At 49.8% G+C, this 23,914-nt stretch overlaps 1 protein-coding gene, 1 long non-coding RNA gene and 3 other non-coding genes across 7 annotated transcripts in view; 4 read left to right on the forward strand and 1 right to left on the reverse strand.

The window, feature by feature from the left end:
• The window catches only part of Znfx1 (zinc finger NFX1-type containing 1), a 40,657-nt gene extending 40,082 nt beyond the window's left edge, over positions 1-575 (reverse strand). The window contains exon 1 of one of the 3 annotated variants that reach the window (XM_052725995.1): positions 294-575. The gene's annotated coding sequence lies outside the window, so the exon portion shown is untranslated. Of the gene's footprint in view, positions 1-209 lie in introns of all 3 variants that reach the window. The other 2 variants (XM_052725993.1, XM_052725994.1) reach the window with 2 other exon arrangements.
• Positions 576-644: 69 nt separating this feature from the next.
• On the forward strand, positions 645-3,235 carry LOC128102343 (uncharacterized). The gene is made up of 5 exons (XR_008215386.1): positions 645-1,006; positions 1,327-1,408; positions 2,373-2,426; positions 2,679-2,740; positions 3,066-3,235. It is a non-coding gene; the product is annotated as an uncharacterized LOC128102343 (long non-coding RNA).
• LOC128102768 (small nucleolar SNORD12/SNORD106) lies at positions 1,168-1,259 on the forward strand. Its single transcript, XR_008215528.1, has one exon. It is a non-coding gene; the product is annotated as a small nucleolar SNORD12/SNORD106 (small nucleolar RNA).
• On the forward strand, positions 2,216-2,304 carry LOC128102769 (small nucleolar SNORD12/SNORD106). The gene has a single exon (XR_008215529.1). It is a non-coding gene; the product is annotated as a small nucleolar SNORD12/SNORD106 (small nucleolar RNA).
• Positions 2,516-2,605, forward strand: LOC128102767 (small nucleolar SNORD12/SNORD106). Its single transcript, XR_008215527.1, has one exon. It is a non-coding gene; the product is annotated as a small nucleolar SNORD12/SNORD106 (small nucleolar RNA).
• Positions 3,236-23,914: the final 20,679 nt, after the last annotated feature.

Here is a 23,914-nt window from a genome sequence, read left to right on the forward strand (position 1 = left end):
GGGGCTATAGGAGAACTGAGGGAAACTGAGGAAAGGGAACAGGGCCTCTGGGGACTATAAAGGAACTCAGGGAAGGAGGCAGAGACTCCGAGGGCTACAGGAGAACTGACAGAAGGGGACAGAGACCCCGAGGGCTATAGGAGAACTGAGGGAAGGGGTCAGGGACTCCAGGGGCGCTGAGCGGGGCAGACAGGGGCTCCGGGGCTAACCTGACACCGGGTCGGAGGCAGAGCGGGGCGCCGGCGATCGCGGCGCCGCAGGAGCAGGTGCGGGATGGGGCAGAGGCCACTCACCGATTCGGGCGCGTCCTCGGCCGGGCTAGCGCTCAGCTTCGGCCCTGGCAGGTCGCGGCCCCGCCCGGCGCCGCGCACTTTCGGTTTCCAGTCCCCGCAGCCCCTGGGCGGGGCGAGGAGCCGGGTGGGCGGCCGGGAGGAGGAGGAGGAGGCCGCGCAGGACGAGGAGGCGGTGCCGCGGGCGCTAGCGAGAGGCCGGGCTGAGCTCGCCTGCGCCCCCGCCCTCGGGGCGGGCGGAAGGGCGGTGTCGCCTCAGCCCCCGCGGCGGCGGCTGGACTGGCGGCTCCCGCGGGCGCGGCTGAGGGGAGGGCGCGGCGGGGGGCGGGCTGACTGCGGCCCCGGCGGCCGCAGGTCTCGGCCGGCCCCGGAGCAGGGGGGACGCGGCGGGCGGCTCGTGCGTGCCAAGCGCGACATGGCGCGGAGGCTGAGCAGCCCCGGAGGCCCAGTGAGCACGGGGAGGGGCTAGATGCGGGCTGGACAACCATTAGCGAGCAGGGGCCGGGCGGCTCGGGGACTCTATTTCCCAGGGGGCGTAGCGGCCGCGGCCGGAAGCGGCGCCCCCTGAGGCCCAGTGCGCAGGCGCACGCGTGGCCTTGGTGTATATATAAGGAAGGTCCGCCATCTACCTCGTCCTTTCGTTCATGAGACGCGCTTTGTCCGCCATGTCATGTCCACGCGTTATGTCTCGTCCACGCGGGAGTTATTTGCAGATGGTGAGTTACCACGGCACAATTTTCTGATCACCTTTTACCAAGTTTATGCTGTCGTCGCTGTAACCGGCCATAGCCTCACGGCGTGGCCTGTCCAGCGCCAGCACTGGGTTGACCTTCGGGGAATTGATTTAGATGGAAAAGACAGGCCTGGAAAGCTCTTGGCTGGTGTAAATGATGACTTCACTTTTTTCCCCGTCATATCGACAATGCTGATCTCTGAAAATATTTTGCCAGTTAATTCTGATACGCCAGCCCACAAAGGCCCTGGTCGGCTTTGTTCTGATCGAGGGAAGATGGCGATTCATGTCTTTGTTTTGCAGGTGGGCATGGTCAAGCAGTACGGGAAAGGAGACGTCACCTTTGAGCCCCCAGGAAGATGAGAATAACGCCCACGGTCTTAAGGTGCGATTTGTCTTCAACTGATTTGGAATTCGAATGCAAGATTTAATGCTGAGATTAGTAAATTTTTAAAGATTTATTATATTTTATACAGTGTTCTGGATAGTTGTGAGCCACCATGTGGTTGCTGGGAATTGAACGCCCGACCTGGAAGAGCAGCTAGTGCTCTTAACCTGAGTCATTGCTCCATCCCATGAATGGACAGTTTTAATAGAAACATGCAGATTGCTTTTAGAATGCCTCATTCATTTTCATTCCATCATATCTGTACCTCCAGTTCCAGGGGATGCAGTATTCTGTTCTAGACTCAACCTATGCATTTAAATTCCCGACCTGGTTGGTTTTGTTTTTTGGCAACTTGAGTCAAGCTAGTTACCTGAGAAGGAAGCTAGATTGGAAGAGTGCTCCCATGAAATTGGCTTGTAAGCAAGCTTGTAGCACATTTTCTTAGCAATTGCTATGGGAGGGCTCAGCCCATTGTGAGTAGGTAATGTCTGAGCCCTGAGTCTCAAGTTATCGGGATTTCTTAAGAATGCTTTAACTGCTTTAAGTCACAGCACTCAGGAGGTAGGCCCAGGCAGATGACCAATTTGAGGCCACTCAGGCTGCATCGTATTTAGAGACATAGGCTGCTATGTGTCTGACAGGACAACAGATTATTTGCATGTGAACGGTCCAGTTAGTTGTTCACTTAGGGTAGGGTTTATTGTGGCAGGCAGTGGGCCTTGACCATCTTGAGTGTGTTATAATTGTTGCTTTTGAAGGAGGGATCTAGCACTAACTACCTACTAGGACTAGGCTCAGGAGTGTCCAGGCGTGTATGATGACAGAATTTTTTCCCCGTCAGATCGACCATGTTGATCTCAACTCTTCCAAGCCAGTTTGTCTGACATGCCTGCTTGAGCAGGACAAGCTGCTGCTCTGTCCCTTGTCCAGGTAGCTGATGTTTTTCTGCATTTTGTCTCAGGTTTGCTGACAGCTGAATTGAATGGAGGGTAAATTCCAGAGTAAGAAAGGATTGGTAAGTGATTCCCATGTGTCCCTCTGCTGGGCATAGAGCCCCTAAGCTCTTATCTTTCAGTATAGAATTGTTTCTTTTGACATCATTTGGCTGATGCAGCTGATGACATAACTTTTTTCCCCATCAGATCGACCCTGTTGATCTCATAACTAATAGCCAGTTTTGTCTGATGCATTGGCCCCAGGAATAATTACTTGTTTTGGCCTTGATCTGTTTAGTTTATGATTGGTATCATCTGTTTACTTTGTACAGGCCTAAGGGAGCCATGGATGCCAGTGTGTCTGATCTCCCTTGATTTCAGTGTCCTGAAACAGGTAAGATTCTGTTGTTGATGGTTTTGACCCAGTTCTGGAGATGTTAGTATTAGGTGTGGACAATTGTTAGGACATCTTGCTGTTCTGCATGCTGTTAAGGTTCCCAAGTTCCTCTCCTTTGGCCTTTTGAACTCATTAAAGATGCATTCAGCTGTTGAAGACCCTGAAATTCACCATGCTGTCAAGTGAATGAGATTGAAGGGGGATGTACAGTCATTTCTGGGAATTCTGCCCTGGTATCTGACGTTAAATAGGATGAGTTTCAACCAGATAAAATCTGTATCAGACAAGACTATCAACCTTTTGGTTTTTATTTTCTTTTTAGGCACTTCTCTGGACACAGACCTGTCTCCTGCTGGCCCCATCCCACAAGGCATTTGTACATTTGGCCCAAGGACCTTGACTGGGGTGTGGTATAGTGTGCACTGCTACTGGAAATACTGAGTAGCAGAAACCTTTGGCCTCTTAATCTGTAGAAATAAAAGTCTGACTAGGTGTCTGTTTGCATTTATTTGCTCTTCTGGGTAGGATCAGCAGCTGCTTCCTGTGAACATATCCCATTGCCTCCCAAGTGGGACTGTTGTGACTAGCTGTCTAAAATGGTCCCATGAAGTTGGGTCCAATAGTTGCCACACTAAGGACAGCTTGAAAGTTGCAGGTCAGCCTGATTGTGGCTAACCTTTCATGCTGTTCCTGGCTTCTGGAACTGGAGGGCAATTGCCTGGAGTAGGCTTGATCCATGCCTAGTTCCAGATTAGTGATTGATTCCTCTTTAGTTTGCTCACCTTGAAGACGTATATAACTTTCAGAGTTTTTCACTTGGCCCATTTCCATCAAACTCCTTTTTGGATATACCCCTGTAATATATCTAAACATCAGAGTGGTCTCAGCTCCTCCCATGTAGACTTTGAATAAGACATTTGGCTTAATGGCAGGTCAGTGTTGAGCTACTAGCTCATAGAAGTAGAGCATGCTGGCATCTCCACTTGGGACAGGTATTGATTAGGAAAATGGCTCAGAGCTGTACTTTCCCAGCTCAACCCTGGTCTGATAGACCCACAAAGCAGGCTGAGGAACTGGTTGGGTTGGTCTAGGTGTATCATAATAAGCTTAGCTGAGGGGCAGTTTGTGAGCTGCGCCCCAAGAGGAGAGACTTATCTTTGGCTGCTCTGACCAGCTCAAGTGAGCTGAAGTAAACTCTTAAGTTTTTTGTTATTTGTCCCAGGAGCACCTCCCCTGTGGTTTCTGGGGTCTGTCCTTGATGCTTAGTTGCTCAGTAAGGAAAACCACAATTTCCCTCAAATTGTCTACTTGAAGATTGGTTTTGGGATCTGCAGGACAGCTCCATTCAGGGTACCAAATCCAGGATCTAACCAAGCTAGGTAACCTATGTAGCCCAGGCTGACCTCTATGACATGCATGTAAAAAGGTCAGAAGACAGCCCTAGTTGATGCTGAGTTCTGTTGATGGGGTCCAGGGGTCAGGAACACACTTGGGCTTGTGTGGTGGTACTTTTTACTGGCTCAGTACATTCTCTTGCCAGTTTTTTAGATTTATCTTAATGTGTGAATGTTTTGCATGTATGTATGTGTACCGTTTGGCATTGCCTGGTGCTTACATTGGTCTCAAACCTACAGAGGTGGATCCACCTGCTTCTGCCTGAGTACTGGGATTAAAGGTGCTTGCCATGACTGGCCCCATGAGCTGATTTTGTTAACTGGCTTTTTATTTTTAAAAAGAAATGGATGCATCCTCTCAGTATGCTTTAAGCAAATGGTGTTTTGTGACAATACACCTGAAAGCCACTCTGTTGGTGGGAAGGGCTGGGTGTGAATTTTTTTCTTTTTGTATGAATTCTAAAGTATAGTCAGGGCAGTCTGGACTTGGAAGTCATTGACTCAGGCAAGTAGGTGCAACTGCCCTTTGAATGTGGTTATTCCAGGGTTCGCCTGGCTGCCTCAGCCCAGTTTTACCCCACTTACATTATAAGAATAACCACCATGCTTTAAGAGTTACCTGCCAGGCTCCATGCCAGTGCCTAGCATCTGTTATATGATGTAGGCCCTGCCTCAGCGTGGCAAGGAGATCGTCTCATCACCCTAGTTTTACAGATGAAGGAAGTGGCAGTCAGCAAATGGCTCCACTGTGTCCCCGGCAGACCCCTTCTCCCTGGTCCTCTTGGCTGGGTGCTCCCAGGAAGGTAACATGGACACCTCCTCACCCTGTGGCTTTTTTTGGGGGGAGGGGGAAGTTCCCAACTAGGGCTTCAGAGGGAGTGGGAGAGGGATCAGGTACAAGGCTGAGCTCCAGCGGCCTCAGACTGCTCTTCCATCCACAGCTGCTCTACAGACACCCACAGATCTATCCTTTTCCCAGGATCTCTGTAGGCCAGGCTAGCCTTGAACTCTGGATCCTCCTGCCTCTGCCTCCTGGGATTAAAGGCATGTGCTACCACACCTGCTTTTCTTTCCCCTTTTTTTTGGGGGGGGGTCTGTTTTCCTCTTTTGTGGGGAGATGGGGGGGCGTACTGTGTTCCAAGACACGGTTTCTCTGTAGACCAGGCTGTCCTGGAATTCTCAGATCTGCCTGCCTCTGTCTCCAGAGTGCTGGAATTAAAGGCATGCACCGTCACACCTGACAATGTTTTTTTTTTAAGTGAGTATGCCTGTGTGTATGTAGGTATGCTCATTTGAGTGCAGATGCCCACAGTTGCTATTGGAGGCCTAGAACTGGGTAACAGGTGGTTGGAGTGTCTAATGTGGATGCTGGGAACAGAACTTGAGTCTTCTGCCGGAGTGCATACTCTTTTTTGTTTTTGTTTTTTTTGAGACAGGCTTTCTCTGTGTAGCTCTGGCTGGCCTTGAACTCAGAGATCCACCTGCCTCTGCCTCCCTGAGTTTTGGGATTTAAGGCATGCACCACCATTGCCCAGCTTGAGTGCGCGGTCTCAACCACTGAGCTATCCTCATGGCCCCTGCATCTGATTAGTGGGCTCCGGTTATTGCTCCCTGTGTGGCCCTGCAGATACAGGAGTCCCTTGCTGTTTCCAGTTCCAAGCTTTGTGCTGGCCCCGTGTTGTGTCGTCCTGGACTTGTCTTCTGTCTTAGCCATTCACTGTTCACGACTTAGGTGTCGAGAAAGGCCTAAGATTTGAAACCCAGACTCAAGCAGCCTCTGCCAGCCACCTCCCGAGGCAGCTTGCTGGTTGCTTCTGCTTGTTCACTGTCTCCATCCTGCTTGGACCTTGAGCTCCTGATTTCTACTGTTTTCCACAATGCAATGAGTGTTGCCAAATGACTTCCCACGCTTCCCTGGCCACAGACCTTAGAAAATGTACACTAGGTTTCCACAAACAGTACAATGAACTTCCTGGAACCTATGAGGGTCACGGGACCTTAGTGAGGACTCCTAGCAACAGAGGTATGGAGCTTACACTGGCCATCTGTAAGCAGGCAAGGCTCCTAGTGGTGGGCCTGGGACACCAACCCAGCCATAAAACCTACTATCCACAACTTGTCCTGCCTGCACTATGTGCTGGGGTAATGGCTCAGAGCTTGTGGGGATGGCCAACCAATGACTCGTCTAACTAGGTCCAAGACACAGAGGAAGCCCATGCCCAACATTGCCTGGATGACCAGGATCTGGAAGATGGATGTCCTAGAGACCTAGGATAGAACCAAACATGACTGACCAAAAAAAAAAAAAGGGTTGGGGATTTAGCTCAGTGGTAGAGCGCTTGCCTAGCAAGCGCAAGGCCCTGGGTTCGATCCTCAGCTCACTAGGTCTCACTCGGGTAATTAGAGCCATTGTTCAGGCCTTTCCTGAACAAGCCCTTGGGCAAAGCATTCAGTGGAGCCAGAGGCACCAAACACCTAATGCGGGTGGAAGAGAGTGCTAGCAGCTTAACGCTGGCCTGGCTGGCCTAACAGCCCTTCAGATTGCAGACAGTTCTGTAGCGTTCTTGTCCACTCTTTTGTTTTGTTTTTTGAGAACTGGAGTTACAGACAGTTGTGAACTGCCATGTGGGTGCTGGGAACCAAACCTGGGTCCCCTGCAAGAACAGTGCTCTTAACCACTGAGCCATCTCTCCAGTGTCCTTTATAGAAATCTTGTCATCTGTCTGCTGATAGCTGAGGAAAACTTGGTGCATTTACACATCTCCAGAGAATCTTTAATTTGGGTAGTATCTTGTTTTTATGCTTCTTTCTTTCTTTCGTTTTTTTTTTTTTTTTTTTTTTTTTTTTTTTTGAGACAGGGTTTATGTGTAGCCCAGGTTGACCTGGAACTTACTCTGTAGATCAGGCTGGCCTCAAACTCACAGAGATCCCCCTGCCTCTGCCTCCTGAATGCCATGATTGAATGCATGCACCACCACACCAGGCTCAAGACATTTTAAAAACTAATTTATTTTTATTTCATGCGCATTCATGTTTTCCCTGCATGCATGTCTGTGTGAAGGTGTCAGATTGCCCGGAACTGGAGTTACAGACAGTTATGAGCTGCCATGTGGGTGCTGGGAACTGAACCAGGGTCCTTTAGGAAGAGCAGCCAGTACTCTTAACCACTGAGCCTTCTCCCCAGCTCCAAGCCCAAGACATTTTTAACAGATACTCAGCGTGTTTCATTGGCTTGAGAACTTTTCTCATGTCTACCTTACAGGGCACCGACCCTCCCACCTTCATCCTCTGCCAGGGAGGGGTGCTGAGCTGCAATGTTGACGTCGCAGAGAAAGTGAAACATCAGGCTTCACCCTGAACGTCACCGCTCACTGGTGGAGTCAGCCAGACGTGTGGCAGGAATTGCTGCTGGTGTGTCCAAGGCACCATATGCATTCTGGGTTGTATAGTGTGCCCAACAGCTGAGGAAATGTCCCTTGTGCTAGGCACTCAAAGTCATGGGGACATTGAGTTAGACAAAGGTTTCTTTTTGTTTTTTTTTTGTTTGTTTGTTTGTTTCTTTTTTGTTGATGTTGTTTTGTTTTTCGAGATAGGATTTCTCTGTGCAGCTTTGCGCCTTTCCTGGAACTCACTTGGTAGCCCAGGCTGGCCTTGAACTCAGAGAGATCCGCCTGCCTCTGCCTCCCAAGTGCTGGGATTAAAGGCGTGTGCCACCACCGCCCGGCTTGTTTGTTTCTTTGTTGGTTTGGTTTTTTTTGGTTTTTGTTGTTGTTGTTTTTGAGATAAGGTCTCACAAAGCCCAGGCTGACCCCCAGCTCACTATGTAGTGCTGAGGATGACCTTGAACTTCTGATTTTTCTGTTTCTACCTCCCAAGGCCTGTGTCACCACACCTGGCTTATGTGGTGCTGGAGAACCCAGGACTTCCTGCATACTGAGCAAGTACTCTACCAACTGAACCTCACCCCTCAGCTTGATGCTACATTTCTAACACTCTGGGGTGCGTGTGATGTTGTCTGGATAATAATGGCCAAACCAGGTTACCCTTCAAAGTTCTTGGTGCTGTTAGTGAGGATGGAGGGAAGTCACAGGGGACTGACTGAAGGAGGTACCTCCCTCCCATTCAGAGAACTAAGATTTAGGACACAGTGAAAACAGAAGAGCACAGGTGGCCAGCACACCACAGAAGCCCCGTCTGTCCCCAGCTCCATGACATACTTGATAGGACTGTTTACCTGAGCCTTGGACCTCCTTCCGTGTCAGAGCAGGACCTCAGTTAGCTTGTCCTGAAGTCACCCAGGAGCCACCTCTCAGAGCAGGCAGGCATGCATCCAGAGATGTCTATACTCCTCCGCCCACGGACATGGATAGAGACAGCCCCTCAGCTGCCAGCAGGTTAATTACCCAGATGGAAGCTGACAGGGGAGAGCCCTGACCGGGCAGAGCTCAACAACTCAATTCCCTTCTCAGCAAGCATCCAGGCCGGCCTGGAGGACAGACACAAGGGATCCAGAAGCCCTTGTTCCGAGGGAGCACATTTGCCATTATCTCAAGATGAAAAGCCACTTCTGGAGACCATTGGCTCCAGTCCAGGAGGGGATTTTGCTTGACAGAATGACCTGGTCAGGTTGCTGATGTGACAGGATTCCTGAGCATTGGACTGAAGCCTGGGGACAGAAACTGTATAAACACGTAAGTAAAACGTGCTTCTTGGGCCCATGAGACAATTCAGTGGTTAAGGGCTGCGATTGGCTAACCCTGACAACCTGAGTTCAATCCTCAGGATCCACACGATGCAAGGAGACATCACTCTCCATAAGTATCCACATGTGTGCAGTGGCATCACCTTAAATAAATAATGAAATTTAGTCATAGGAAAAAAAATAGGTTGTTGTGTAGAGGGGCCCCAAAACAGCTTGACCACACAGCTGCCATGACAGGCTTAGAGGCCCAGGCACAGCTTCTGTGACAGGCTTACTGGCAGGCAGCACCCAGACCCAGGAAAAGCCATAAGCTGACCCCACCCAGGGAGGGCCTACATCTAAGGGGAAGTACCTGACACCCCAAACATTCCAACCATTAGATAAGGTGGCCAGATGTCCCTGAGTCTAGTACACATCTATTTTTGTTTACAGATACCCCTAGACAAATATCAGCCAATCAGAGTCCTGAACCCTGGAAATCCCCTCACCCCAACCACTGCTATGATAAAAACTCTACCCTGCCTGAGCTCAGGGCTCTCTGCTCTCACTGCTGTATCTGACAGACAGAGAGACCAATCTCAGAGCTTGAAAATAAAGGCTCTTTGCTTTTACATACAGGATTCAGTCTCCAGTCTCCATGGTGGTCTTTTAGGAGTCCTTATGATCTGGGCGTAACAGTTGTAGACAACCTAACCCACCCCATAATGTATTTAGATCATATTCACTCTCCCCTGTTACCCCCTCTTGCCCCTCCCCCACTAATCCCTCTCCTCATCTAAATTAGTCCGTCTTCTACTTGTGTGTCTTTTAGGTGTGACCCAATGCGTTTCACTAGTCTGTTCACAGGAAGAAACATGAGCACCTTGAGAGCACTACACCATTGAAGGGCTTACTGGCTGTGACAGCTAATATTGTCAAGTTGACAGGATCTAGATTCTCCAAGGAGGCAAGCCTCGGGGCATGCCTGTGAGGACTTGTCTAGATTAAGTTGACCTGATAGGAAGACCCATCCCACGGGTGGGGGTCGCTGAGTGAGTAAAAAGGACAAAGGTAGCTAAACATGCTCTTTGCTTCCTGACTTGAGATGTGATGCGACCAGCTGCATCACACCCATGCTGCTAAGACTTCTCTGGCCGTGGTGGGCTGCACCCTCGAGCTGTGGGCCAAAAGAAACGCTTCAGTTCTTTTCACAACAAAGATACATGTCACTAATACACTGCTGTGATAGATGTTTGAAAATAAGAACCCTACCAGGTTGTTGGGAGATGCTCCTCTCTGCTCTCCGTGTTTCTTTTTGGCCTTATCCTAAGCAGCTGTCCCTTAAGTAGCCAGAACACCCATAATGGGGACGCCTTAGGGACGTGTACACACACACACACACACACACACACACACACACACACACACACACACATCCCACAGATCCTTGGCCTTATCCTAAGCAGCTGTCCCTTAAGTAGCCAGAACACCCATAATGGGGACGCCTTAGGGACGTGTAGACACACACACACACACACACACACACACACACACACACACACACACACACACACACACACACACACACACACACACACACACACACACACACACACACACACACACACACACACACACACACACACACACACACACACACACACACACACACACACACACACACACACACACACACACACACACACATCCCACAGATCCTTTTCTCCAGTCCCTGAGAACCATTTCCAGGGAACGCTTGCTCGGAGCGTAGATTCATCCCTGAGCCAATCACGGAGGCCAGGAAGACAGGGAACCCTGATTGGTCCGCTCTGGCGGTGGGCGTGGCTACTGGACCAGGCACCTTTGGAGGTCTGCCTTTGAGGTTTCAGGCAAGAACCTGGAGTCTCCTCCCAATCATCTCTAATAGGCGGAGCCCTCAGAAGACAATTCTTCCAGCAACGCGGGCTGCTGGCAGGCGCAGAGGGGCAGAGTAGGTGGGGCCAGCCAGCTTTGAGTCATCTCTGGAAGAAGCCTATCTGCGCTTTCGGGCTGCCCAGCGGTGCGGCCACCAGGGGGCAGCATCCCCTTGTGGTCACCGCTGTCTCCGCAAGCAAGAGACTCCAGCAGAGGGCACTGCTCATCGCCTTGTTCGCTGGGACAGATTTGGGGGAGGGAGAAGTGAGATGAGGAGCAGATAGGTCTTATTTCGGATACCTTGGAATGAGGAACTTCTCCTAAGGCTTTGAAATTTTCTTTTTGAGACAGGGTCTCACCTAGCCAAGGCTAGTTTCAACTCACTAGCTGGGCAAACTTGGCTTTGCATGCGTCATGCATGCTGGGCAAGCATTGGGAGATTCGCCTTTAGTGATTGTTGTGGCACTTCTTTTCTGTAAATTAGTATCCTGTGCAAAATGCAATGGCGAGCACCAGCTTTCCAACCGCCCTTTTCCATTTGGGTCTGCAGTGGGCCCCATTTTTATCAGCGTGTGACTGGCTTCTTGGTTTCCTGTAGACTGAGACGACACCTGCCATGCAGGCTTTCCCCACCCCATCTGATGAGATGATTTGTTCAATAAATCTTGAGGGCTGAACACAGAAGCTAAGAAACAGAGGCTGGGGAATGGCTGTGTTGGTCAAGTGCTTATTGTGCGAGCAGGGGCACTGGAGTTTGGGACAAACAGAAAAGGCATCTGCCCAAGCCACTCATAGTGCGTGCTGGTGCCTGGTAGGCATGTCACAGCTCTCCTCATCCAGGCCTTTTGAGACCAGGGCTACTCATTACATGTTTATTATTTGAGATAGTGTCTCATGTAACTCAGGCCGGCCCCTAACTGGCTATGTAACTGAGTGTGACCTTGGACCCTTGACCTGATCCTCGTGTCTCTATCTCCTGAGTCCTGGGATCACAGGTGTGTGCCCCCATGCTCATGTTTAAAGTTGTTTTTTTTTTCATTTTCGTTATATTTATATGGGTGTTTTACTTGCATGTATGTCTATGTACCATGTGTGTGCCTGGTGCCCTTGGAGGCTAGAAAAGGATGTCGGACCGACCTCCTCGAGCTGGTTACAGACTGCTGTGAACGGCCATGTAGGTGCTGGGAATTTAACCCAGTTCATTTGCAAGAGCAGCGAGTGCTCTTAACCATTGAGTAATCGCTCCAGCTCCCCTCCCCCCCTTTTGAAACAGGGTCTGACTATGTAGACTTGGCTGGCCTAGAACTCGATATACACCAGACTATGCAGACCTCTGCTTCCCAAGTGCTGGGATTAAAGGCTTCTGCCACCATGCCCAGACAGGCTTTTGTTTTTTGAGACACGGTCTTACTGTGTAGCCCAGTCTAGTCCAATTCTTGATCCTCCTGTCTCCATCTTCTCAGTTCTGGGCTTCTATGTCCATTTTACCTCTGAAGACGTGGGTGATATTTATAGGATGTTGGCTAAAATGTAAGTGAACAAGTGTTTGCGAAGGAGACACACCTGAGTAGTTAGCCCCCATGGAGATCGGCGCCTGGCCAGCCCTAAGTGGTCTTGCCACCTCCCCCCCACCCCCCGCACAGAGGTCAGTCTGCCTTCCTTGGTCTATGGCTCAGACTCCTTCACTAGTTCCTAAACTTGGGGACTTTGTTGTTTGATATAACAGATAAAGCAGAATGCGTCCTTGGGCATACTGTTCCTTTTGCTTCCATGAAGTTGGCCAGGCGTGTGTGTGTGTGTGTGTGTGTGTGTGTGTGTGTGTGTGTGTGTGTGTTAGCATCTGCATGTGCATGCTTTTGCCTGTTCTAGTGTACCTGTGCATGCACAGGTGTGCACACCAGGAGTTCAGAAGACAATTTTCAGGAGTCAATTTGCTCCTTCCCCTGTGACTTCTGGGGATCAAACCCAGATCATCAGACTTGAGCTGTAGGTCCTTTACTTGCTGAACCACCTTGTCAGCCCCAAATAAATTTATTTTAAAAGGAAACTTACATTGCATGATGGACTATATACTTCGTCCAAATGACTGCAGAACCTAGGAAGGCTGTTGCTCCTGGCTGCCTAACATACTTTGATTATTGGCTTTTTTATATAAATGGAAATATAGATGCCTGTGTAAGTATAGTATGGATTTTTAGAAATGTTAGCTGTGATTGTCAACTTTGGAAAAAGTCTCTCAGTTATTTTTGTGCAGAGTTGGCATGGAACAGAAGTTGACAGCCACATTGGCCTAGAACCATGGACATTGTTTTAGGACCTTGCTCCTGGTTTGTATAAGGGTAAGACATTGTCCTCGACAGATGGTGGTGGCACATGCCTTTAATTTCAGCATTTGGATGGGATGCCAGCTGGGTCTACAAAGGGAGTCCTGGGACAGACCTGTCTTGAAAAACAAAACAAAACAAGTCAATGAGACAACATTGCCCTAAATATCTGAAGTCTTATTCATAAGGGTTTGATGACAAAGACTAATAAAGGACTCTATATGAGAGAAAACCCTTGCAGCCCTATCAAGGAGAAATGTTTGTTCAAGGTATAAATGACAATAAACAGTCCAGGACGTGGCTCAGTTGTAGAGTGCTTGCCTAGAGCGCAGGAAGTGTGGGTCCCATCAGACAAACCAGGTATGGTGGCCCACACCTGGAATCCCAGCACTCAGGAGGATCAGAAATTCAAGGTCCTGCTTAGCTCCAGAGCAAGGTTGAAGCCGGCCTGTCTCAACAACAAAAGATCCATAAAGACCAGGAGCAGCCAGATGTGGCGTCCCACGCCGCCCCTAGCACTCAGACTGTGGGGGTCAGAGTCAGGAGTTCGAGGTTGCTTCACTTTTCCTGCTGCTGTGAGGAAATACTCAGACAAAAGCAACTGAAGGGAGGGAGGGTTTGTTCTGGCTGCTGCTTCGGTCCTTTTTATTCAGTCCAGTCTCCCAGCTCAGGGCATGGTGCCACCCACAGTGAGCAGGTCTTCCCTGCTCAATTAACCGATTAACCTAATCAAGACAGCTTTTCCCAGGCATGCCCAGAGGCCCACCTCCCAGGTGACTGTAGGTGTCATTAAGTTGACAATTGAGATTTTTCACAAAGGCCATCCTCAGCAAATCTGAGGTCAGTTTGGGCTACCCGAGACCCTGCCTCCAAACAAGACAAAGCAAGGATTCCATACAAGTCCAGCCAGACATTTTGTCTTCTCAGGATGATGAGTATGAAGCCTCTTCTTGGTCTAGCAGAAAGCTAGTGAGTGTTAGCTGACCGGGATCCACCAAACACTGGGGAGGCTTTGCCCCCAGAGGACTGCAGAGCCATGAGACGCTGCAGGCAGCGAGACAGCTCTGTTCTTGGGGAGCCAGCCAGCCTCATTGAGACCCGACGCAGGCATGCACCACACTGCTCACCGGTGGCATGAACCAGCACCACCCGGTCCTCCCTGCATGCCAACCAACTCTGTAACCATCACTAGAAGTACCTTAGTCACTGTTGCTGTGAAGAGACACCGTGCCCAGGGCAATCATAAAAGAAAGCGTTGAGTGGAGGCTTGCTTACAGTTTCAGAGGGTGAGTCCATGCCGGTCATGGCAGGGAGCAGGGTAACAATGGAGTGATAATTGAGAGCTTACATATTATCTTCAGGCAGCAGAGAGGAGGGGAGAAAGAGAGAGGACACACACACACACACACACACACACACACACACACACACACACGGCTCTGCATGGGCTTTTGAAATCTCAAAGCCAACCCCCAGTGACACACCTTCCCCAACAAGGTCACACCTCCTAACCCTTCCTGAACACTTTCATCAACTAAGAACCAAACATTCAATTATATGAGTCTTTGAGGTCTTTGTTTGTTTTGTTTTGTTGTTTTTTTTTCAAGACAGGGTTTCTCCATGTAGCTCTAGCTGTCCTGAAACTCGCTCTGTAGATCAGGCTAGCCTCAAACTCACAGAGATCGACCTGCCTCCATCTCCAAGTGCTGGGATTAAAGGCATGCACCACCATTGCCTGGCTCTTTAGGGGGCATCTTATTCAAACCACAAGAACATAATTTTGGAACAGCTTTGCTCCCTGTTGGAGTCACCCCTCCCTCAGTCCTCTGACCCTGCCATCCCTAAATGACAGATTTGTCAACTCTTGCCGTTTTGTATAAATGGAACCATATGCTGGTGGTGGCAGCACACACCTTTAATTCTACCATTCGTGAGGCAGAGGCAGGCAAATCTCTGTGAGTTCAAGGCCAGCCTGGTCTACAGAGTGAGTTCTAGGACAGCCAGGGTTGCAGAGAGAAATCTTGTCTCAAGAATCAAACAATCATAAAAACCCAACAAATAAATGGAACCCTATGACATTTGGACTTCTCTGACTGGCTTCTCTGACTTAGTGAGATGTTTGTCAGGTCCACTCTGGGGGTCACCTACTGAATACCCTGTCCCGGGCCTCTGTTGAACCCTTTCACATCACAGTCCCAGTTCAGAGGCTCTGGCAGGCGTGGGGTGGGGGGTCAGGGTTCGGTCAGGTAGCCTGAGATGCTAGTGAGGGGCACACCCAGCTGTCCTTGGCCTGGTCCGGAAGTGGCTTGAGTTGCTGTTACTTGATCCTCCTGCCTGAGTCAGAACTCATGACTGTTCCCACTCTGGCAGTGAGTCACCAGATGGGCATCTCCTGTGCACCTGTGTGCCAGTCTGGGGTCAGGGGCTGGGGTGGAGGGACAGAGGGATGCACCACCAGGGGCCAGCAGGGGACTGTCCCACTCACCCTATCTCCATTGGTTGTTGAAGGTTCCGTGAAGGTTCTGTTTTCTCAAGTGGACTCTAAGTGCCTGGCTGGGGCCCAGCTCTGAGCATGCAGAGTCCCCCAGAGCACTTGCTAGGGGCCACTGTTGTACCTAGCAGGGGTGGCCCTGTTCAATTCCTTTAAGCAGCCTGCAGGAGAGGTGATCTTTCCCCGTGTGATTGTAGAGACACAAAGCAAGGAATAGTGGGGCATGTCTGTGATCTCCACCGGCGGCTGGAGAACCAGAAGTTCAAGGCTAACCTTGGCTCTATGGAGTTATCCCACAAAGGAAAAGAAAATCACAGTACAGGGGCTGGAGGGATGGCTCAGTGGTTAAAAGCACTGATTGCTCTTGCAGAGGACCGGGGTTCAATTCCCAGCACCCACATGACAGCTCACAACTGTCCGTAACTCTAAGATCTGACACCCTCACACAGACATACATGCAGGCAAAACACCAATGCACATAAAATAAAAATAAATAAAATTTAAAAAAAGAATTGATTGTTTTTTAAAAAAAGAAAATCACAGTACAAACAGGAAAGAAGAAAAGAGAGAAAGAAAGGGAGACAGGTGGTGGCGCACACCTTTAATCCCAGCACTCAGGAGGCAGAGGCAGGTGGGTCTCTGAGTTCGAGGCCAGCCTGATCTACAGAGAGAGTTCCAGGACAGCAAGGGCTACACAGAGAAACCCTGTCTTGAAAAACCAAAAATAAATAAATAACATAAAAAGTAAAATAAAATAAATATAAAAAAAGAAAGGAAGGAAGGAAGGAAGGAAGGAAGGAAGGAAGGAAGGAAGGAAGGAAGGAAGGAAGGAAGGAAAAGCAAGTAAACAAGCAAGCCAGGCCCAGGAAACCAACAGGGTGTATTGAGCCTTGGGGCAGGGAATGCTGGCTGGAGCTGGGGTGTGAAAATGACTTGTGTGTGCTCCTGACCAGGCAGGAAGCAGAGGCTGTGGGGCACACAGAATGGTCATGGGCCATCAGTTGGGAGCTAACCCCACGGGTACAGCCTCAGCTGTGTTGTTGTGTGTGACAAGGGAGTTGGGGGTTTTTGGGGATAGCGAGAGGGTCTCTCAGCACCCTGTTTTGAAGCCTTGTTCCGTAGCTGAAACCTTTCAGTGGATGAGCGATAGAACTCCGCCAACTTTAGCAGGAGGGTGATGCACTAACCCGCGTAGTCAAGACTCCTAGGTCAGTCTGCTTTCAGGATCGGCTGGCTCCAGGGATTTATGAGTCAAAGCCTGCCCTATCACTTTCCTTTGGCCATGGCTTCTGTTCTTAGGTGGTCACCTCCTGATGTGGCAGAAGTGGCTACCAGCAGCCCCAGGTCTTGTTCCAGCTGAGAGCGCAGGAATAGGGCCTCATTCTAATGACTTCAGTTAAGTGGAAAGTGGAAGCGGGGTTATCACTTACCAACCTGGCCCCAGCCATCTGAGTCAGTGGGGTAGGAGGGAGGGATGAACTGCTCTGACTGGTTGGGACTGAGGCAGGGGTGTGCCCTTGGATGTGCAGGAGGGGGCAGTTTTACTTGAGCCACGTGATCTGAGGGTGGAGAAAGTTTGGTTCCCAATAGGGACTCAGGACCAGAAGTAGAGGGGATGGTGGATGGATGGACGGGGTCCAGGCAGTGGTGTCTTCATGGACAGCAGAGGGGCTGCCACCCATCCTGCCCTGTCACATGGGTTCATATGATCCTGAGCAGACAGCTTCCTTTCTCTGAGCCTCAGTTTCCCCATCAGAACAGAGACAATTCAGAGCTCTCCCAGCTCTAAACAAGGTAAGACCAGTTTACCATGCAATCCAGCAGTCCAGCATCCCAGTGTGTCAGATCTGAGCTGGGGGCTGGGAGCATGTAGCTTTTAGGGGACCATGGGGACGAGCCCAGGGCCTGCACCTGGCCTCCAGCTCCTGCCCGTCCCACAGGGTACAGCCTGTGACGAGGAAGGAGGTTTCTGAGGAAGGCTTCGCACATCCCTAGCATTCTTTGGCTATAATCGCCTCCAAATGGCATGATCTCATCCCGAGCAAGGAAGGCTGGGGGGTGGGGTGGGGGGTGGACGAGCTGGCTGCCAGCAGCTGACACAGTTTGTGACTAAACCGCTTCCCCCTGGGAGGCAGGGAGAGACGTCCACGTTTTCAAAGACAATGTAAAAGTTTGGGGGAAAATGTTGACGTAAAGGATAGAGGAGGTGCCTCCTTTTCCAGCTTTAGAGAAGCCCATGGTGTCTCCCCAGGAGGTCCAAACCAGGTATGTCCTGACCAATGCTTACAGTGAACTCAACCCAACGCGGGCCATTAACATGCTCCAAACGCTGAGGTGGACGCCTGGCCAGCCCCTCAAGCGGCCGGTCCCTCCCGGATCCCTGGGCTCATTTAAATGCCCATACATGAATTTGGAAAGCTAGGCTTGCGGGAAGCCTGTCACCACGCCATCTGCTAAGCGTTTGTCACGGCCACGTTACATAAGAGGAAAGACATTTTTTCAAGAATGCTGCTGCATTTAGTAATTGGATCGCCGGAGAGGAGCCAGGCCCGGGCATTTGGCACCATGATTCAAAGATGCCACAGGCTTCTCTCTGGGGTGTGGCCTCCCCAGATTCCAGGCAGTCTTGGCAGACACCTGAGTGCAGCCTGGGGCTGGGAAGCAGGCCCAGAGGCTTCAATTTGTCTCCATTTTCTCACTCTCCTGTTCTTTCCTAGGCACATCCCTGGTTGCTCTCTCCAGTATTGGCAATAACCAACTGACCTTGCTCCACTAGTCCCAATTTCCATGACCCGGACCACCGGCCTAGACGCTTTCTAAACGAGCAAGGGAAAACGGGGCCCTGGTTTCTCCAGCTAACAGTAAGGGTCATCCAGCTCCTGGAACACGAGGCTCCTCCTCAGAGCGCTGCCTGAGGGTGATGGGTGAGATTTGGAGGCCTGTCTCCCAGGCCTGTGGTGAGTAAGTGACAAGGGCTAGCTGTTTTATAAAGCCTGTGGGTACCAGGCTTGCGTTCATTTTCCTCTCCCTTCTACCAGACGCAACAAGTACTGAGGAAGTGACCCCAGTAAGAGCAGAGCTGGCTGTGTGCACGGGCCCTCCCTGTGTTTGCGGAGGCCCCAGTTCAGAGGGTCTAATGCCTCCCGTTTGACTGCCACAGAGCAAAATGACCCTAGGATAAACATTTTAACTAACTGATTGAACTTTTATTTATTTATTTATTTATTTATTTATTTATTTATTTATTTATCTGTTTATTTATTTGTTATTTTTGTGTGTGTGCAAAGTCTTGCTCTGTAGCCCAGGCTGGCCTGGAACTCACTGCAGCCTAGGCTGGTAATCCTCTCATGGCAATTCACCTGCTGGAATCATACCGGGCTGGATCACTATTTTAAAATCAGTTCACAGAAAAGGTGTGGCTTGTTCTGAAAAATCTAAACACCTTGCTGTGGCCAGTTTGCATTTTCACACAGCCCACAAGGAGGGACCCAACCCACCACTGTCCCCATTCCCGGGGGCTCTGGGCCAAGTTTCTCTGCCATCAAAGCATCTCAGCTGGTGGCTGGGGCCAAAGGATGAATTCAGCTTGGCCAGGCAAACAGTCATGTGACTTCAGACAAAGGCCCTTCTTCCTTTAAAATACTCTAAAATTACATTTAAAAGGTTTTTTTGTGTGTGACAGAGACAGTCAGACAGACAGACAGACAGACAGACAGACAGACAGACAGACACACACACACACACACACACACACACACACGAGGGAGAGAGAGAGAGAGAGCACGTGCATGTGTCGTGGTGCAAGTATTATGGCCAGAGAGCACCATTCATAAGTTTTGTTTTCTTCTGCCATGTGAGTACTGGGGACCAAACTCAGACTGTGAGGGTTGGCAGCAAGCCCCTCCTGAGCCATCTTGTCAGCCCTTTAATAAGGTTCTTCCTGTTTCTGTCTTCCGTGCTCTCTCTTAGGGTCATGAGGTCACACTGGAGTCTGCTCTTGCTCTGCTTGTTCCTAGACTGTCTCTTGGCACAGCAGATCAGACACCAAGGCTGAGGACGGCCACGCCAGAGGCAGGAAGCTGTGCCTGCAGCAGGTGGTGGTGAGGTGTCTCCTGCCGTCTTGAGCAATGCCCCCACGTCTCTGCTCTCTATCCCTTTGTCTCTAGTGGCAGGATTCACACTGAGAGTTAAACATGCCACTTTGAAGGAAATACCATCTGTCTAGCCAAGTCACGCCTGCCTCAGGGCCTTTGCATCTTGACCTTCTCATTCTGATCCAGCTTGAATTGCTGAGGGAGGCCTCCCAGGAAGAGCGGCCCCAGCCTGCATACACATTCTTCTCAGATGCTGTCGTCTTATTTTAGAGGGCTGGTCTATCCTGGCCACTGCTGTGTCTGCAGAATCTAGACCATCGCCTGGCACATGCTGAAGGGGAGGGAAGAAAGGAAGGAGGGAGGGAAGGAGGGATGGAAGGAGGGAGGGAGGGAGAGAGGGAGGGAGGGAGCTTTTTAAACTCCTATGGCCATTCTGTGAAGCAGGGATAGATACCTGGAGAAGGGAAGATCACCAGCCAGGAAGGGGACAGGAAGGGAGGAAGGAAGGAAGGGACCCAGACTTTGTTTCTACACCTCCCATGTCCCTATACCCCCACAGGTAGCAGCAGAGTAGACAAGAGGGCTGCCAGCCCACAGGCCACCCAGAAAGGGTCAACTTTAGAGGGTCACAAAATGAGCTAGGCAGGCAGTTAGGGAGCGAGACTGTTTACAGGGGCTGCTGGCCATCGCCATGACAACCGGCCAGCCCACAGCTTCCTGCGTCACCAAGGACGCAGATTTGCCACAAGACTGGGATGAGAGGACAGTAGCCAGGAGGGGTGCTGGCAGAAGGAGGGGACCCCAAACACCCACTGTGATGCAAGATATTCTCACTTTTCAGAGTTGCCCTAGAGCTAGAAGAGCCCGGTGTTGCCACACGGTGTGTATGTTTGTGTGTGTGGGGAGCAGGTCTGTGTGAAGCCAGGGTGCTTGGGTGTCAGATTGGCTACTCCTGTGCTCTGACATCTTGAGCAGGTGACTTAACCTCTCTGTGCCTTAGTTCCATTCCACATAAGGCAGGTATGGCCAGTAATGGTACCCTAGGGCTCATGTTGGGGACACCATGGCACTGGAATGTAGCTTGCATTGTGTCTCCTGTGCTTATTTTATTTTTAGTTTTGGAGACAGAATTTCACTAAGCAACTCAGACTGGTCTCAAATTCTCAACCCTCTGCTCTCAACCTCTGGAGTGCTGATGTTACAAGTGTGTATCACCATGTTTGACTCTATTCTTCAGTTCTTTGTCTAAGGGTAGGCATGCGTGTGTGTGTGCATGTGGAAGTCGGAGGTCAAATCAAGTGTGTATATGCATGTGTGTGTGTGCATGTGGAAGTTGGAGGTCAAATCAAGTGTGTATGTGAATGTGTGTGTGTGCATGTGGAAGTCGGAGGTCAAATCAAGTGTGTATGTGCATGTGTGTGTGTGCACGTGGAAGTCGGAGGTCAAATCAAGTGTGTATGTGAATGTGTGTGTGTGCATGTGCAAATCGGAGGTCAAATCAAGTGTGTATGTGCATGTGTGTGCATGTGTATAATTAGGTTAATCTATTTTATGTGTATGAATGATTTTGCCCCATGTATGTGTGCACCACATGCCTGGTGCCCACAGAGGCCAGAAGAGGGCATCGTCCCCTGAAACTGGAGTTACAGATGGTTGTGAGCCACCACGTGGGTGCTGGGAATCAAACCCAGGTCCTCTGCAAGAGCAGCCAGTGCTCTTAACCACAGAGCCGTTTCTCCAGGCAGAGCCTCTCACTGGGCTCACTGATGGCATTCGAGCTCCCTTGGGATCCTCTTGTCTGCTTCCCTAGCATTGGACTTACATATGGCTTTCTTATGTGGGTGCTGGGGATTCAAACTTGGGTCTTCATGCTTGTGCAGCAGGTATTTCCTAGCTGAGACATCTCCTCCAGCCTTGTTCTTTACTTCTGGAGATGGACTGGCTTGAGGCTATCTTCCTGCTAGGGGGAGTGGGGTGCTCTCCCCCTATTTTCTCTCATTCTTTTAACAATTATCCACTGAACACAGACTGGCATGGTCCCAGAGGCTGGCATACAATGGGTAGAGTAGACAGAAACCCCTCCCCAGGAAGGAGACGTGAAAAGTGACTAAGGGAGAATTGGTATTATAGCATGTCGAACGGCACTAAGTACCAGTGAAGAAAGAGGGGTAGGGGTGGGCCGGGGGGACAGCTATGCTTATGAGTGCTGATGGGCGCTGAGATTTTAGACAGTGGTAGGGATGCAAGTGTGTGAGCGAAGGCTTCACTGAGCAAGTGGACGATAAGCCCAGTTTGCAGGAGGTGAAGGAGAAAGTTTCTGGTTATTTGGGGCAAGAGGTTCCCACCTCCTTCCAGGTGGAGGGAACAATAAGTATGAAGGGCTGGAGGCAGGAATGTGAGCTTGAATCTGTTTTTTTTTTTTTTTTTTTTTTTTTTTTTAGATAAAGAAGATTTATCTTTTTGTTTTGTTTTGTTTTGTTTTTTTGAAGCAGAGACTCTCTATGTAGTCCTGGCTGCCCTGGAACTGGCTATGTAGACCAGGCTGGCCTTGAACTCACAGAGATCCAGCTGCCTCTGCCTCCCGAATGCTGGGATTAAAGGCAAACAGTACCATACCCAGTTTAAAGAAGATTTATCTTATTTTTAATTGTATATACATATGTGTGCCGGAGTGTGGGTTTGTGCATGAGTGCAGTGCTCACAGAGACCAGAAGAGGGCGTCAGATGCCTGGGAACTGTAGTTACAGGTGACAGTGACGTATTCAATGTGGATCCTTTACAAAATCAGTATATACTGTTAACTGTTGAGCCATCTCTCAGCCGTTCTCTTTCTCTGTCTGCATGTGTGATGTCATACGGCACATGGTGGCTGTTGATACATGGGTAGTAAAATGCATATGTCTATCCTTGTAACTTAGGGTGTCATGCAGTGTGCAATGCAAGGGGACTTCCTGGATCCAGGCAACACAGTGGCCTGAGAGCATCTGCGAGTCAGACACTCTTGTGACCTCCACACCTATGTGTATTCAGGATCTTTTGGATGTCACTGATATGCAAATGCACATATATGGATATAATTATTTAAACTGTTGGTTATGGAGGATGTTGTCTAATCACTTGAGTGGCAGAGGCAGGGGCATTAGGAATTCAAGGTCATTATTAACTAACTATTGAGTCTGAAGCTAGCCTGGGCAACTTGAAATCCTGTCACAAATCAACAAATAAAGCACAAACAATAAGCCAGGCAGCGGTGGGACATGCCTTTGATCCCAGCACTTAGGAGGCAGAGGCAGGCAGATCTCTGTGAGTTCGAGGCCAGCCTGGTCTACAGAGCAAGATCCAGGACAGTCACCAAAAACTACACAGAGAAACCCTGTCTCAAAAAACCAAAAAAAAAAAAAAAAAAAAGCAAAAACAAACGAACAAAAAACAACCCCACAGTAGGGCTGGAGAAATTAAGAGCACTGGCTATACTCCAAGAGGACTCAGGTTCAATTCCCAGCACCAACATGGCAGCTTATCTGTAACTCCAGTTCCAGGGGATCCGATGCCCTTCTCTGACTTCCACAGGCACACCTGTGTTGCTCAGATATCCATGCAGGCAAACTACCCATGCACCTGAAAATACATAAAGTTAGAAGAACAATATAAAGCTTGGCGGTGGTGGCGCACACCTTTAATCCCAGCACTCAGGAGGCAGAACCAGGTGGATCTCTGCGAGTTCGAGGTCAGCCTGATCTACAGAGTGAGATCCAGGATAGGCACCAAAACTACACAGAGAAACCCTGTCTCAAAAAACCAAAAAATAAAAAAATAATAAATTTTATATTAATTAACCCGTTTATTGCAGGCCAGGCAAGTCTCAAAGGGTAGCACTTCTCTGGTTTTTCAGTTCCTCAGTCTTCTGATGGCCGACGTCACTGTGACAGCAGAAGTGATGTTGTAGGTTCAGGCCCCACCAGGCAGTTTTCATGCAGGAACCATAACGCCAGATGCCAACAGCTCACCTCTTCATCTCGGTCTTGCTACAGAAGGAGCAAGGGTGTGCTGACTGATCTCAATTTTCTTCACCATTTTCCAGAAGAAGGCACCATAGTGGGCCCCATATTTCCCAATGATTCCCATCTTGGTGCATTTAGCCATGTTACCAGAACCTATGCCCAAACCCAGAGAGTAAAATGAATTTTTTAAAGATAGGGTCTTTAAAGTATCCATTTGTGTGTGCTTGTGTGCTTGTATGAGTTTATGTGCTCCACATGTGTGCAGGTGCCCT

Source organism: Peromyscus californicus, unplaced genomic scaffold, assembly GCF_007827085.1.
Source record: "Peromyscus californicus insignis strain IS unplaced genomic scaffold, ASM782708v3 Scaffold_7__1_contigs__length_154581171, whole genome shotgun sequence".
NCBI lineage: Eukaryota > Metazoa > Chordata > Mammalia > Rodentia > Cricetidae > Peromyscus > Peromyscus californicus.